Source organism: Falco peregrinus, chromosome 5, assembly GCF_023634155.1.
Source record: "Falco peregrinus isolate bFalPer1 chromosome 5, bFalPer1.pri, whole genome shotgun sequence".
In the NCBI taxonomy this organism is placed as follows: Eukaryota; Metazoa; Chordata; class Aves; order Falconiformes; family Falconidae; genus Falco; species Falco peregrinus.
Window position 1 is genome coordinate 71,443,494 of NC_073725.1, and position 14,617 is coordinate 71,458,110.

General features: G+C 35.1%; 1 protein-coding gene across 5 annotated transcripts in view; it reads left to right on the plus strand.

The window, feature by feature from the left end:
* MRTFB (myocardin related transcription factor B) overlaps positions 1-14,617 on the plus strand; it is an 85,355-nt gene that overhangs the window by 1,213 nt on the left and 69,525 nt on the right. For all 5 annotated transcript variants that reach the window (XR_008747578.1, XM_055806692.1, XM_055806695.1 and 2 more), the window contains exon 2: positions 2,117-2,161. The gene's annotated coding sequence lies outside the window, so the exon portion shown is untranslated. The remainder of the gene's footprint in view (positions 1-2,116; positions 2,162-14,617) is intronic.

A 14,617-nucleotide genomic window follows, 5' to 3' on the forward strand; every position in this document is an offset into this window, starting at 1 on the left:
GTGCTTTTCCTCTGTGCCAGCAAATACGTTTGCCTTTATTCTGTTCATATGCTTTTTGTATTGGTTTCTAAGTATGCAGTGCAGCTTGGTGCAGTTGAGAGAGAATACTGTCTTCATGGCTGCAGCAGGCAATATAGCTGAAATAAAAACTACAGGATTTACAATAAAGTGAATAATTTCTTTAATCGTGAAGTAAATATCACAAAATTATCTCTTCACGCTTATTGCACAAGCAGCACCATGAAATCTCCTAACTTTTCTGTCAATGTGTCTAAAAGGTTCAGGCTGACATAATCACCTTTTAAGAAAAGAGTCCAGCCTTCGCTGTACTGTGATTACAGCGAGTTCCACAGTTCTTGTTTATGGGAAGGTGATTATGCTTCCTAACATTATATCTTTCCCTTTATGATGGAAAAATGAATTAATTGATTTTTTAATTAATTGAAGTTTTCAGCAAAGGCACAGCTGGCATTTCATAAGATTATTAATGTTTGGCATTTTATCTAGTTCCTTCCTGCAATTTTCCTTACTGGGCAAATTATGATTTTGTGGTATAACTTGCATTTAAAACTTGACAGAATGCTGTCACCATTTATTAACATAATAATACCGGTTATTAAGAAAATAAAAACACATGGAAGCTGAAAATCCTTAGTACGTTATTGGAAGTGCTGTACAACTTCCACGATTTGGCTGTGTTTGGAGAAATGTAGAAAACTGAACTTAATGGTACAAGTGAGTTTTTGGGAGCAGTCATACACTAACATGAAAGTCACCTTAATGTTTACTGTTTTTAATCTGTGGGATTCTGTTGTATGAGTTGTTATAAATAAGCTTTAAAGATGAAGGTTAATACACAGATATTCAGACAATTTTAGCGTCCATATGCGTAAAATGTCCAATAAATTGGAGCCCTTTCTCATTAGCCTAGAAATCAAATCAGATAATGACATTATGGATTAATACGATATTGGATAAGGAATATACTTAGCTGTGGTTTTGGTTTGGTTTTTTTTAACCAGCGTTTAGGTTACTTGGTTAATTATTGGAAGAAAGAGGGAATACATTTTACTGTAGGCTGTTTCTTTTTTTAGGCCTTTTTGGTGTTTGCATCTTGTAACCTCTTCCTCATAAGTGGTTTGGTTTGGTTTTTTATGTGTTTAGTGTATAAGCTCTTTCACTGATTTGTATAGAAACCGTAACATAAGCTTCAGCATATGAGCATGCAAACCTTTAAGAGAGGAAAACCCCTATCTGTTAGAATTCATCTCTCAGAACAAAGGCAACATTGTGTGGCTGAGCAACGTATGGGACCTTTTAGGCTGATAACCTATGGGTTCAAAGCCAAAACTGGAAAACCTCATTAATGTTGTATGAAATGGCATTTAATAAATGCCAGCCTTAAAGGTAACTGGTGTGTGTGTGTTTAACTTTTCTAAATTTAGTATGCATTAGGTTTCCACTGACATAATCATATGTGTCTGTATATGCATATATGTACACACATACTTTAAAATACTCTAATAAATTAACATTGATGATGGAACAGATATGCTTGAATTGTCACAGCAAAAAGCCAGAATGTGGTTGTGAGCAGTTTCCTCTTCTTTTTCTATTTAAAGTTTTCTTCATATGGGAATCTATAGAAAACTGAAATATTTTTCTGTTATTAAGTGAGGTTTTAGTGCTTAGGTACAATTGGCACTTAAACTGGCAAGTGTGAAGACATTCCAGCTCTAAGGAAATATGCAAGATAGACTTGAAGGAGTTAGGACTGGTCTTACATACTATAGTTGAGTTAAAAGGAGTGGGTGATGCACCTCTAGCACTATCATTCTTGCCAGAGGTAACTGGAAAGACAAATAATTAGTGTGTTAAGCGTTTGTGGAGTAATATGAAAGGTGCTAAACATGAGCTTGGAGCATATTGAAATTAGTTTACTCGAAGTACCTAATAAGGTACTTGAACATCACGTAACTGCAAAAACTGAGAAAGCGCAACTTGTATTCTTAAGGTTTTAATTTCTTCAGTGGAATAGAATATGTAATTTTTAAGAGAATCCTTGTGACATTTTTGTGATTTTTGTTTTTCTTATCTTTACTTTCCAATTAACCAGAAATGTGCTGAAACAGATGCTATAGAAGGAGGCTAGAGAAACAAGGTAAGTTCTATATCTTAAAACAATTAAACCTTTTTAAATACAGGTTTTTTTATAAAGCTGCTACTTTTTTAGGGAGCAGTGCCTCACTTTAAATTGTGCTGGTTTTATAATCCTGTTAAAATCAAACGTTTTCCAAGAGCTATGTTCTCATACAAGCAGGAATCTGAGGATATGTAGTACCTGTGTTACATAAGCTGTTACACAAGTTACTGTGATGCTTTTGCTTTGGCATTTGATACGAGTGGGTTTTAATCACCTCTTAAAATTTTGACTTAAATATTCTTATGTTGATTAAATAATATTTTCTCTTTTTTTGAAGGACGGTCATGCTTGCAAGCTTCACAGATTATGTTAGGCTTTCTCTAAATGTAATAGTTTTTATATTGGTAGGTAAAACTTCGGCCTATATAGAATTTTGTTTATTTTTAACAACTGCAGTGACTCAGGCTCATTAGCTCCAGAGCACTTAATGGCACAGCACTTCCAAAGTACCACCAAGTCCAATGTGTTGTGATTAAATAAGTCAAGTTATAGATGAGGAGACAAACTTCTTTCTCGAAGGGAGTAACCAAGGGTGTTTAATGGCTGCTGATAGAGTTGTTGGTTATTAGGAGGGGACTGGAGCAGCTTAGTAAAATAAGGAAGGAACTTGGGTTATGTGAACTAAAACATTCTTGTTTTGGAACTGCGTGTTCCTGATGTTCATCTGGTACTGAAATGGTGAAAATTTCAATCCTGCCCCCTCCCTCCTCATTTTTTGTATGGGGAAAAAGGGCTATGTCTTTGGGTGGGGGGTAGGAGAGGTTGCTTTATTTTCAGAATGACCGAGTTAGAGCATCGAGCTTAAAGCCTCCTTGATAATTTCTGCTGAGGCCCCTCTAAGATGAAGCAGAGCGTTGGCTCCACCTCTACAGAAAAAGACACTGCACACAACTTCCATGGATAAGCTCTGCTTCAGGGAATGGAAGAACAGCAAGATATACAAAACTTCCTGGATATACACATAAGGTGGTATGTATCTGGAGCATTGATGTATTCCAACAGACTCCAGAACTGTAGTGTTAGGCAAAAAATTAGCAACTGGAAATGCTGAAAGGTAGGAGAGCTTCCTTTAAGATGAAGGTAAGGTGTGTTTTAGGATTGCATTCAGGCTACATGAAGAAAAGCAGGAGTGATTAGAGTTGGCAAACCAGTTCACTTAATGTACTGGTTTAGTAAATCTGTAACTGTTGTTTCTTACTGGGATCTACTACATTTTTAGCAGCATGTCTAAAAAAGAGATCAACAACTGAAATTAAGCACATTTGCACTTGACAGCTTGACGTGAATGTTTCATGTTTGCTTCTTTAAATGAAACTGTTTTGTACTGCATTGAGCACAGTGAACCGGTACTGCTGGCATTGATTCTTAAGCATTTTTATCCTGAACCTGAAGTTCAAGAGCCTAAATTGCATAATATTAATATGGAATAAAACTTTTTCAAACTTTTTTTCTGTGGTAGCGATTGACAGCTGCTGTAAAACTACTCTTTGGGGTCGTTGAGGCTCTGTTAAAGCCACAGTCACAAAAATCTTCCATATCCTTCCATATCCTCCAAAGCAAATGCACATTACAGAATTTATTAGAGTCTTCAGATTACTGTTATTAAATCCAGAAGTTAATACAACAGTTTTGCACTTGTGCAATAAACTGAATCTGTGTGATGGTTGACTCAGTAGATAGTATTTTAAGATTTCACATTCGGGTCCTTGGCTAAAGCTTTTAATTAAATGTTTGAAAACTGGCTTAAACCTGGGCATGATGCCAAAAGCAACACAGCAAGAGGGAAGTCATAGTTAAGCTCATTTTTGATCTTTACCCTGACTAGTGAAACACAAATGAACAAAACACTAAAAATAAGACAAAAAGATGAAACCCACTGGTTTTCTACCCTTCTCAAACTGTGAGAATACAAGACATCATCCTAAGTTATATCCCTGAAAAAATGGACAATGCTATTTTTGTTTCTAATGTTAGAAGTATGCTGGTAGGCTAGGGAACAGTTGCTGAAAACTTGATTAAAAATTCTGTAGACATTAAATTTAGTTTGCCAGTCATTCTTCACTCTAAATGTGAAGGTAGCTCATAAAAATTCAGCAGAAAACCTCATTATAATAGAGTTTAAGTTGTTAGTGTGTTGCAGTAAGTTCTAGTTAATACCCGTAAGTGGTTCTTCCATCTCATGAAGTGGGAAGTTTCTCAGTATTTCCTACACAAAAAAAACCCCAAACAAACCAACCGAAACCAAAAAGCGACCCAGAATTCCAGCTACTGATATTCTGTTTGATTGTGTTGCTGGCACAACCTTTTAATTTTGTTTGCCTTTTTTTAAAAATGAAAATGTATTGTTTAGTAAAGTTGTAATCCAGCAAAGTTTTAGACTTGTTTATGAGACTGGAAGGTTTGCACAAAGTTGAACACATGGTTAATGCTTTTTGGGATTTAGAACCACATGTTAGTAAAGCTTCAGGAAAGTAATAGTTGTGGTTTACACAGATTTCTTTGCTTACATTATGAACATCAATGTGGCGGATGTATTCCTTAGTGTACCACACTGTTACAGATGCTATTTTGTTTACAGGTAATCTCTTTTACATTGGTAGGTATTCAGTGGAAACTGTGAATTATAGTCTTAGTGTTAAGATTAACTTAAATGTTAGTCTGAGAGAACATGTGATGATGCCATTAATGTAATTTTGTGTTTTAAAATGCTGTGTAAATTGTATCAATATTGCTGTATATTGTAGATTAGCCATCCTTCTCAGCACACTTCATTCTTGTGTGTAAGTGACTCTGGAAGTGTGAAAGCAAAGGAGTGTGTTTGTACTTTTGTATAGTCTTTCTTTGGTGGTAGTCAGGCAGACGAGGACATTGGAATGTGTATTTTGAACACGGAGCTTTCTGAATATACTGAGATTACTATACAGGAATTAACGGGATTTTTATGTTCATTATGGTTGGTCTGAATTTTAACACCTGTGTGTTATTTTAGGGGTTTTTGAATAGATTAATCTCTCAACTATTTTGGAGCATCTGTTTTTTCATTATGATATCATGTTATTTGGTAGGTTATTTTTTAGGATTTTCTCTTTAAAAATATAATCTTAAAAATACCTTTCCATGGAAGATACAACTCAAGACAGGCAACCAGAAGAAATGCCTTAATGTTTTGCTCATGATTTTCAGTATGTAAGTTACACTCCTTGTACAACTATACTTCCTTTAAATATTCTTAGTTTATTTATAAGCGTTTTTTAAAGACTTGTGTAAACTGTGCGAATTGGGAAATAATTTTTAAAATCTTTTTGAATCAGCTGTTGATGCCATTTAATAGTGATGCATAAGGTTTTCTATTGATTCAAATCAATAAAATGTTTTTTTTGGGTGGCAGTATGCTTGTTCACACATTCTTGTCTCATAGTTATACTCGTGCTTACTTTGCATCCAACCGAAGGAAATAAATTCATATACACTCCTAGTAAGAAAATTCTGAAAATTTGTACATTCAGACTCTCATTGATGTAGTATCGCTGTGCAGAAGCATTTGCTATTAAATTGAATACAAAATTATCAACAAAGCTTTGTGTTTGCATGCCAGTTCCTCATTTTTAAGTTTTTCACTATTACAGAGTGGAGGGTTTTTTTAGTAAAATTGCAGAATTTAATGCTTGTGCTCCAGAGGAGTAGATGGACTTGTACTGATTAATGTGTTTTTGCAAACCTTGAAGTTTTTCAGTTAAGTCCAAAACATAAATACAATTTGCAAGTAGTCAATGTGCTAATAATGCTTGCTATTGCCGAATACTAAGGAATTGCTTCAAAAGCAAAGTTGATCAGTTAACAGGTCCTTTGTTTAGGACTTGCCATTATTTCTTTAAAAATGTCCAATGTTTCTGTAGTTTGGCTTATACAGTTTAGGTAAATATTCAGAATAATCACAGCATCATCACACAACTGTGTATGAAGTTACAGGAATGACTAAAAACCTCGCTAATTTCTAGTTAATGTATTCAACACTGATTTCATTTGGAGTTACTGTACAGCAGAAAGATTTCAATATCTGGGTTGTGAGGGTAGTGCTCACTTGCTGTGTTTCTAGTAAAAATTTAAGAGAAGTTACTGCTTTATTATTTTTGCATTTGTATGTGTTATTTATAGTAATGCCTCTTTACATTAATGTCAAATAATACAGCAGCACTCAAATAGTTTCACTTGGTGTAAGATAGTTTACTGAAGAAATTCTATCAGTTCCTGCAAAATATAAACCATCTTTGTGTTTATAGGAATTACAAATCTTCCAATGTGAATCAAGCTTTAAATAATTCACCTTACCTCTGTAGCCAATTTCAACCAACTTTCTTCGCTTCTGTGAATGACAGAGTGTAATTGGTGATTTCTTCTGAAATCAGAGATCAGCATGGTGAGGCAAACTGTTCTGGCTGGGGTAGATCCAAGTTGAGTGGTTAATGACTATCTCCTTTCTCTGCCAGATGTTCCACCCTTCCTCTCTTCTGCCAGCTTAACCATTTGATGCTTTTTTACCAGGTCCTGCAAAATATGCCTCATTTTAAAAACTCATCACACAGAACTGGGAAAACAGAAAGGTGGAATCTCTGGGAAAGGGTGAAATGCAGATGGTAGCAGCCTACTTCAGTCAGTAGTTCATCTTTTTCTGCCCTGCAAAAGTTCTGGGCAGGGGCAAAGGTGGGCAGTATGGAGAGAAAGTAGAAATCTGAAATGGAGGATGGATAAAACTCTAAAAGTTAGTTTCCTTTTCTGCAGACTGAACAAGATCGAGAGTTGATGGGAGGCTCTTGAATATAAGCACGGTTCTAAATCTACTGTTTCACAGATATTTGGGGCAGTGATAGTAATAGGGCCAGAAGGTAGTCTGAAAGGTAGAATTCAGTAGCATCTCTTTGATCAGCCTGTGGGTTCTTGGCATCTGTATGTAGGCTTTTGATAGCCTAAGCCAAGCATTATGCTGGCTAGTTGAGGAATATGGTCAAGAAAAGAAAAGTTGATATACAGAGCATTTTTGACAGGTGAAGTGGGAGCTGGTATGAGAAGTGATTTAGTGATACATGGAGGAGAGAAAAAAACAGTGAATTCAGGAAGAAGAATCAAGAAGGAAAGCAGGTACTGGAATGATCTGGGGAAGGAATGAACTGTGATCTAGAACAGGCTGCCCAGAGCAGCTGTGGGTGCCCCGTCCCTGGCAGTGTCCAAGGCCAGGCTGGATGGGGCTTGCCAGCAACCTGCTGTAGTGGGAGGTGTCCCTCTGCCCATGGCAGGGAGGTTGAAACTGGATGATCTCTAAGGTCCCTTTGAACCCAAACCACTCTGTGATCCCATGAAAATAAGCCAAGGTAAAAAGACAAGCTAGGGCTGTAGTAATTATAACTGACCAGGTAATATTTAATGAATGTCTTGTTTTCATCAGATTATCATAGCTTTCCAGCAGTTTTGCAAAAATGCTATTAATGCTGTTCAAAAAATGTACCTTTGAGTAAAGAGTGGTATTGCTTAGATTTTTCAGCCTTTTTTACTGATTTCTTTATGATTAAATATATTGTATGCTTTAGTGTTAGTAAATGGATTTAACCAAAGTGTTTTGAAACATGCTTACCCTAAGAAATTACATTTGGTGGTTGTTAAATGATGGAAGTGTCTTACATATTAGAAGGAGTACTTAAGTATGTTTTCTGAAGACCAAAAATGTCTAGTATACAAAGAAAATTAAAATTATTATATAGGGGAAAATCCATGGCTTGAGGTATTTTTAGGTTCGTGAGTTTGTAAATTGACTGTTAATCTAGTTTTGATGTGTTCATGAAAAGAAATGTTCAGTAAGAGGTTTTTCATTAGCATTACACAGAAGGATATTAGGATAATGTATCAAAAATACTTCAGCCTGTGTTTTAAAGATTCTTTTTGGCTCACTGAAGTTTATGTTTACTTCACACTTGAAGTGTATTTTCCGCTGAGGGGAGAGAACTATTCAGCCACATAACTTACTGAAACATGATTAAGGTAATACAAGTTTTCTTTTGGTGGAACCTCTCATTCCAACCCTACCAAAGATTTTTGCCCGCTTAGGTTTGTTCTCCTGAAACCATTTCAATTCAGATTAGCCAAATCAGCCAAGGTAACTGTTCAGAATCTTGAAGCTGATAGAGCTCTCTGTGGAGAAGGAGCACCCATGCCAACAGCTGACCCAGCAGTGTGGACAGGACCATCATAACTAGAAATTGGGTGGTGAAAACCATCCGAGAGACTGGTAATATTGTCAGCCAGTACGATTGCAAGTGGACTTGGTGGTTCTAGCAGAAGTACCCTATGTTTAGTCAGTATGCCATTGGGCCAAATTAGTCAATAACTATAGTTCAATTTTTGTAAACATTTGAAGTAGATACTCTAGTGGTGACAGATGATCTATGTTGTATTAAGGAATAACCTTTAGTGAGAGTTGTTCAAGTTTTGTTATAATAAGGCAGTGTTGCTTAGAAGCTTTCTGTATTAGAATAGCAGACTTCAGTAATGGTGTTTAATGTTTTTTAATTCAGAAATACCTTGTTCTTTAAATTGCAGGGCAGGGGAAGAATAGGTACAAACACTCTTGGGTTCTGTTACACTCATCTATCAGAGTTAAATTGATTCTTCTTATTTTCTAAATTTCTACGTTATGTTTTCCTTAAAGATGATCTTTGGAAACTATTAGTCTTAACTGACTGAAGAAAATAATTCGTTGCAGTCAAGCTTTTTATTTTTTAAGTCTATGCAAGTGAAATACATATCTTTCAATACAGGAGGCCTTTTTTCCTGTTTATTAGCTTGCTGTTGAGTGGCTTTTGAGATTTTAAGTAGTTCTGAAGGGTGTTATGTTTCTTGATCAGCTTATTCTTGGTTACTGCCATTTCTGCATAAACAGAAGACTGTTCTGTCTCCTTTATAAACTGAGGGAGATGAGAATGATAATTGTTTTGTATGGGGAAAGTTTAATGGCTTTTCTTCACTACAAGTTGCACTACAAAACAATCCCAAGGAATAGAGTTTAGAAGTGTTACAGCTGTTAAGTGTAGCAATTTGTGCAGAAATCTACTGTAAACAATTTTATGGTTATCATCTATCTCTTATTTATTTTTAAGCAAGCAGCTTTGTAGGGAATGAAATATTGAAAGACACAATAGTTTAACAGATAAGACTTCTTTGAAAGTTGCCTTAGGCAACATAAACTCTCATGACCCAGAGTTTCTACCGCATTAGTCTAGCTAATTTCAGTATGGAAAATGGAGTTCAAGTTCATTTTAGCTTTGGAGATCGTGAGAAATTGTTTCTTAAAGCATTGAGGGCACGGACTGTGGATTACAGCATTAAACTGTTTAGAACCTAAGAGTTTTCAGGCACCATATTAATAACGTGCTGTTTCAGGTTATTTTAGAATATGGGTGTTGATCTGGGCATTAAGTTTGATCACTTGTAATCTTGGTTCTGTATTTCTAAAGAAACAATAGGTGATATTCCTTTCTGTGGCCTTACCTGTTCACAGACTGTATTATTTGCCATGTTAGAGGAAATGTGCTTGATTTATCAAGTAGTAAAAATTTAGCTTTTGTTTAGTAAAGTGTTATTTTGGCTTTAACAAAATGTATTTATTTTTCTGTTAAAGTCATAATATTATGTTTATAGTATATCTTTATGCTTAATTTCTGGTGTTTAGGAGGCTGGGGGTTGGGGGGTTGTGATTTGTGGTTTTTTTTCTAATTGAAAGCCTGTACTTAAATGCATGGAATTAGCATTCTTTTAGTGTGCATCCTTATTGTATCTATAAAACTCACCGCTTTAATTGTTGGGAAGATACTGCAATTTGTAAATCTGTTACAACTGATGTGATTGCGTTCACATTCAGACCTTTGGTCACTGTTGTATAAAAACTTAGGTCACAATACAGTGTGGGATATGAGCAGTTGAGCAGTGGTTCACTGTAACCAAATGTTATGGGATGCTGTTCCGTTTGCTTCCAGGTAAGGTGTAATAAGTGTTCTTTGAACCCTGCTGTATCAGTAGGTGTAACTTGGAGAAAGCATCAGTTGAAGATTCAGGAGGGAAGAAGTTGTGCACCTGAAGCCGTGAATCTAAATGATAGCTGGTATATAAGTAATGAAACAACCGTGCTCTTTCCCTTTTCAGTGCTTTTAAAAGTTTGTAATAGGAAGTAATACTTCTAAGCCAAGCAAATAAATGTATTTGCTCAGTTCTAGTAGCAGCTTTGGGTATAAGAAATAAGAAGTATATTGTCCTTACTCTGACTCTAGGATAATGACAAGTACAGTGGAGAATAACTTATGTGTATTGAGTAGAAGAGTTGGCAGTAGCATAAAGTGATATTATGGGACTGCCAAAATTTTGTGTCACAGCCTCTGTTTAGTTGGGAAAGATGAGCATTCATGCACACACAACATGCTTGTGATGAATACATGTATTTAATGTACGTAGCTAGCTGTGAGTTGTCTTTGGGAGCACTAGGAGAGCCTTCCAGGATCTTACAGTTGTAGCTTACCCAATGGTTCTGTCTAAGCAGGACAGTAGCACTATAAAAAAAAATCTTAAAACTTCCATCACCACCTTTCATTAGCCTTTAATTGTACTTTTGTCACTATACAAAACATGTCACATCATCCAGTGCAAACTGAGTTGTTGAAAAGAAGAGATGGTCCCGTGAACTTGTAAACCAGACATGTTAATTATTTGGTCCTAGGCCTCTGTTTCCTTTCTAGTTAAAGGAAATCATAGAATCATATGATGGTTTGGGTTGGAAGTGACCTTAAAGATCAACAGAATAGAGAACATTAAAATTTTCTAGTAACTTGCAAAGTCAAACCAGTCATTTTGGACAGTTAAATATGTATCATAATGTTCTACTATGATTTTTACAGGGTGGTTATGTTATGATGGATAAGAAAAGAACAGAAAAGAGAATATTGTAGATGAACGCTAAGAACTTATGTGAATCAAATAAAGAACACGTGGTAAACAGCTGCTGCTTAATATGTACAGAAAGTTGATCTTCATCTTTTTATTTAATCTGTCACCTAATTTTTTTGGTTTGTCCATTAGTGGATTACATTTTACAAGTTTTAGTTCCAGAAGTTAAGAGCAACAAGTTGACTGGTTTCCATGGGAGCTAATTCAAGTTATTGTTTGCATTGTTAATATCTGAAAGTAGCTTTGTTGGTACAAGTCAATATGCGGCAAAAGGTTTGTGAAAGGGAGGTGTTCTGAGTTGTCTGAAGGTATTGAGCAGGGACTGCTTAAGTGAGTGTCATCTGTACGTGTGCACTGAGTTCCGGTTCAGACATAATCATTTTGATATTTGCAAGACCTCCTAATTGAAGTTGCTAGTAATCCCTAATTATGCTACATTATTTTGAATTAGTGTCTAGTGTTAATTTTATTGCTGAGTGTGAATTATAAGTTAAATGCTGTCCTACAGAAGTTGATTGTATTTTTTTTTTAAGTCAAATATCGGGTCTTTGGTACATATTGTAACAATAACATTTTTGTAATATCCATAACAGTATAGAAATAAAAAGAAGCAAAGTATGTCTTTTTCAAGAAATCATTTCTAGAAATGGTTGTGTAATGCTTGGTCATGCTTACTAAGGAAAGTAGAAAGTAGCATGTTCAACTGGAAACAGTACTGCAGTTCCTTCCTCTTTGACTTGAATCCTAATGCTTTCCTTGCTTTGTTCAATTCAAGGGCTTGGTTTACAGGGACTAAAATAAACAGAATAGCACCTGCAGCTTAGTCACAAATGGGAACATCTTGAAGTAGCTACGCAAACAAATGAAATCATGGAGTAATTTAACCTTTTCTGAAATGCCTTAGATGCTCTACCAACATTCTTTTTTAAGATTGATCAGCATTTTGGCTATCAAAGGACTCTGAACACCTAAAGGAATTGTTAAAAGATTATGATCCACTTTATTGATACAAATAACTAATTAATTATTTTCTGAACTGTCAGAGCACACCTCTTGTGAAAAGGTCTGTATATTTTCTCTTTTTTAAAATAAATGCCCATTTTAAGGGCACTAAAACGTTTAGTAAATGTATGATGTGTTAGTATAAATTTGACCCTTACTCCAGACTTGAGCTATGAAGCACTTTATAATAATAGCAAAATGAACACTTGTGTTTTGATTTAATTTTTGTTGTATGTTGTCAACTGCAATTACATAAATAGATTCTGCTGGCTGCACTGTTTGTATTTGCTGGCCACCGAAAATCATGGACCACATGTTAGCTTACCAGTTCCTTCCACAAAGTTCTGTCATACAGCAGAACAACTGAACTTGCTTTTTGCCAGGTAAGTCTGAGTTGATCTTGCAATTATTTGAACACTGCTCCTAATCACTTCTTAATAAAACTGGTATTAAGAACTTTTGAATTTTTTTAAATTGGAATTAAATTGCTTCTGAAGTGATATGTCACTTATCTTTTATTGAAAAAAAGAGATCTTATTTACATTTGTAGATATCCACAAGGATGAGAAACTAGAAGCATAATTTGTTTGTAAACAACAATGCACATGGTTGGTTTTTTGGTTTTTTTTTTTTTTTTTTTGGTTATTAGTTGGTGGGGTTTTTTTTGTTTTGTTACTTTGTCCTGCTAAATTTACATATTATAAAACTGACTGTGTGTTGTTTTCCAAGATGAGTCTAAATTTATTTGCTGCCAGTGTTAATACAGGCATTTTAAATTTTAGTATAGTACTAAAGCAAATAGAAAATTTTGACAATCAACATCATCTTCATAGACTGAAAAAATAGGAATGTCATGTTTAGATTTTTCTGAGGATTTGCAAATGGCATATTTCCATGCATAGCATAAGCATGTGTGTAGCATCTAAAAAAGATATGACTTCATGTTTTACCTTTCTAGTTTAAAGTATTTTTATGAAGCTCTTTATTTTAATGGAAGTAGTGAGAATATGCACTGTAATAGATCTAATAATCAAGTTAATCCCACTGAATGACTTAGTGTTGCCTCAATATGAGCATTGTTGACTAAGAAAAGATGAGATTAAATCAAATTATGTCTGCTCATGAGGTGATTAAAAGTAAAAAATTGTTGAAGACTGTATCTAGAAGTCCTTCACTTCTGCCAAGTTGTAGGACAATGCTTATCTATTACACTTTCAAGTATTGTTGCCATAATTCTTGTGCTACTGAGTGCTCAGGTAGCAGCTTTTAGGAAGGACAGACTTACTAGTTGTAGATGAAATAACATGTCGTCTTACTGTGATTCAGAATTTTCAACATGACTCAAGTCTTTATGAACTTTCTGCTACAAACAGTACTGTACTGTAATTAAAGTGTAACATAGTTTCTACTTACAAAGTATAGTGTCGGTAAAAGGTATATTGAAAGACGTGTTCCGTGTTATCTGGAGGGATTAATAGATGCTAGCTTCAATGCTTGTTTATAAATACCTTGCACAGCTACCTAGGTGACCATGTCTCTCTTTCACATGATAGAATAGCAAAGCAGTTCACACTCGTCTTTAAAGAAGGTTGTTGACAGTGTATTATCTTTAAAAGGAAGTTAATCCTAGACTGCTTTTTCCTTTGCTCCATCAGATTGTTTCTGTATGCTGCAAAGTGATGAAAGTATCTGTTTCTTAAAGGAAGGTAGTAGATGTGAGAAATTTTATATAGTCGGTAGACAATTTAAACATTAATTCCATCATAAGGGATTGATTTCATTTTAGTGACTTGAATAGTATGCGTATTGAAACTTGGCTTGCTTAACTTTAAAATATTTGTAAGAAGTCTAGCATCTTGGATAAAGTCTATTATTAATTAGCATTTTAAAGCCTACAAAGTGTGAACACAGAAGATAATTGTAATATATTTACTTAAAACATTTTTATGAGACCATGCAAGTATTTAAACACTAAGCTTTACAATATTCCTATGAGTTATATCCTTTTCACTGATGGGTAATATGAAGCTCAATAGATTTTACCAAATGTTATTGGAATATGTTAGTTTTGAGGAGGCAGTAACGTGAAAAAACAGTAGGTAAATCATCTGTATGGCCCTGCACAGCGACCAGGGTAAGGTTTAGCTTTCTGGCGCTCTTAAGGGAGCTGTGGGAGGCAACTTTTGTTCATCACAGACCCACACTCTCTGCCTGATAATTAATTTGCACTTAGCAGGCCACATCTCCCGTTACAAATGAGGTGCCTTTTTTTTTTTTTTTTTTTTTTTTTAATTTTTCCCCTGGAGATGGTACAGGAAGTAATGTATCATCTGTTGACTCATCCTCTGCCGCTATGCAGATATAAGAATTTTCTTTACTTTTGTTAGTTTATGTGTGTATTTGCTAGTGTAGCTTTCTTTTCAGACTTTA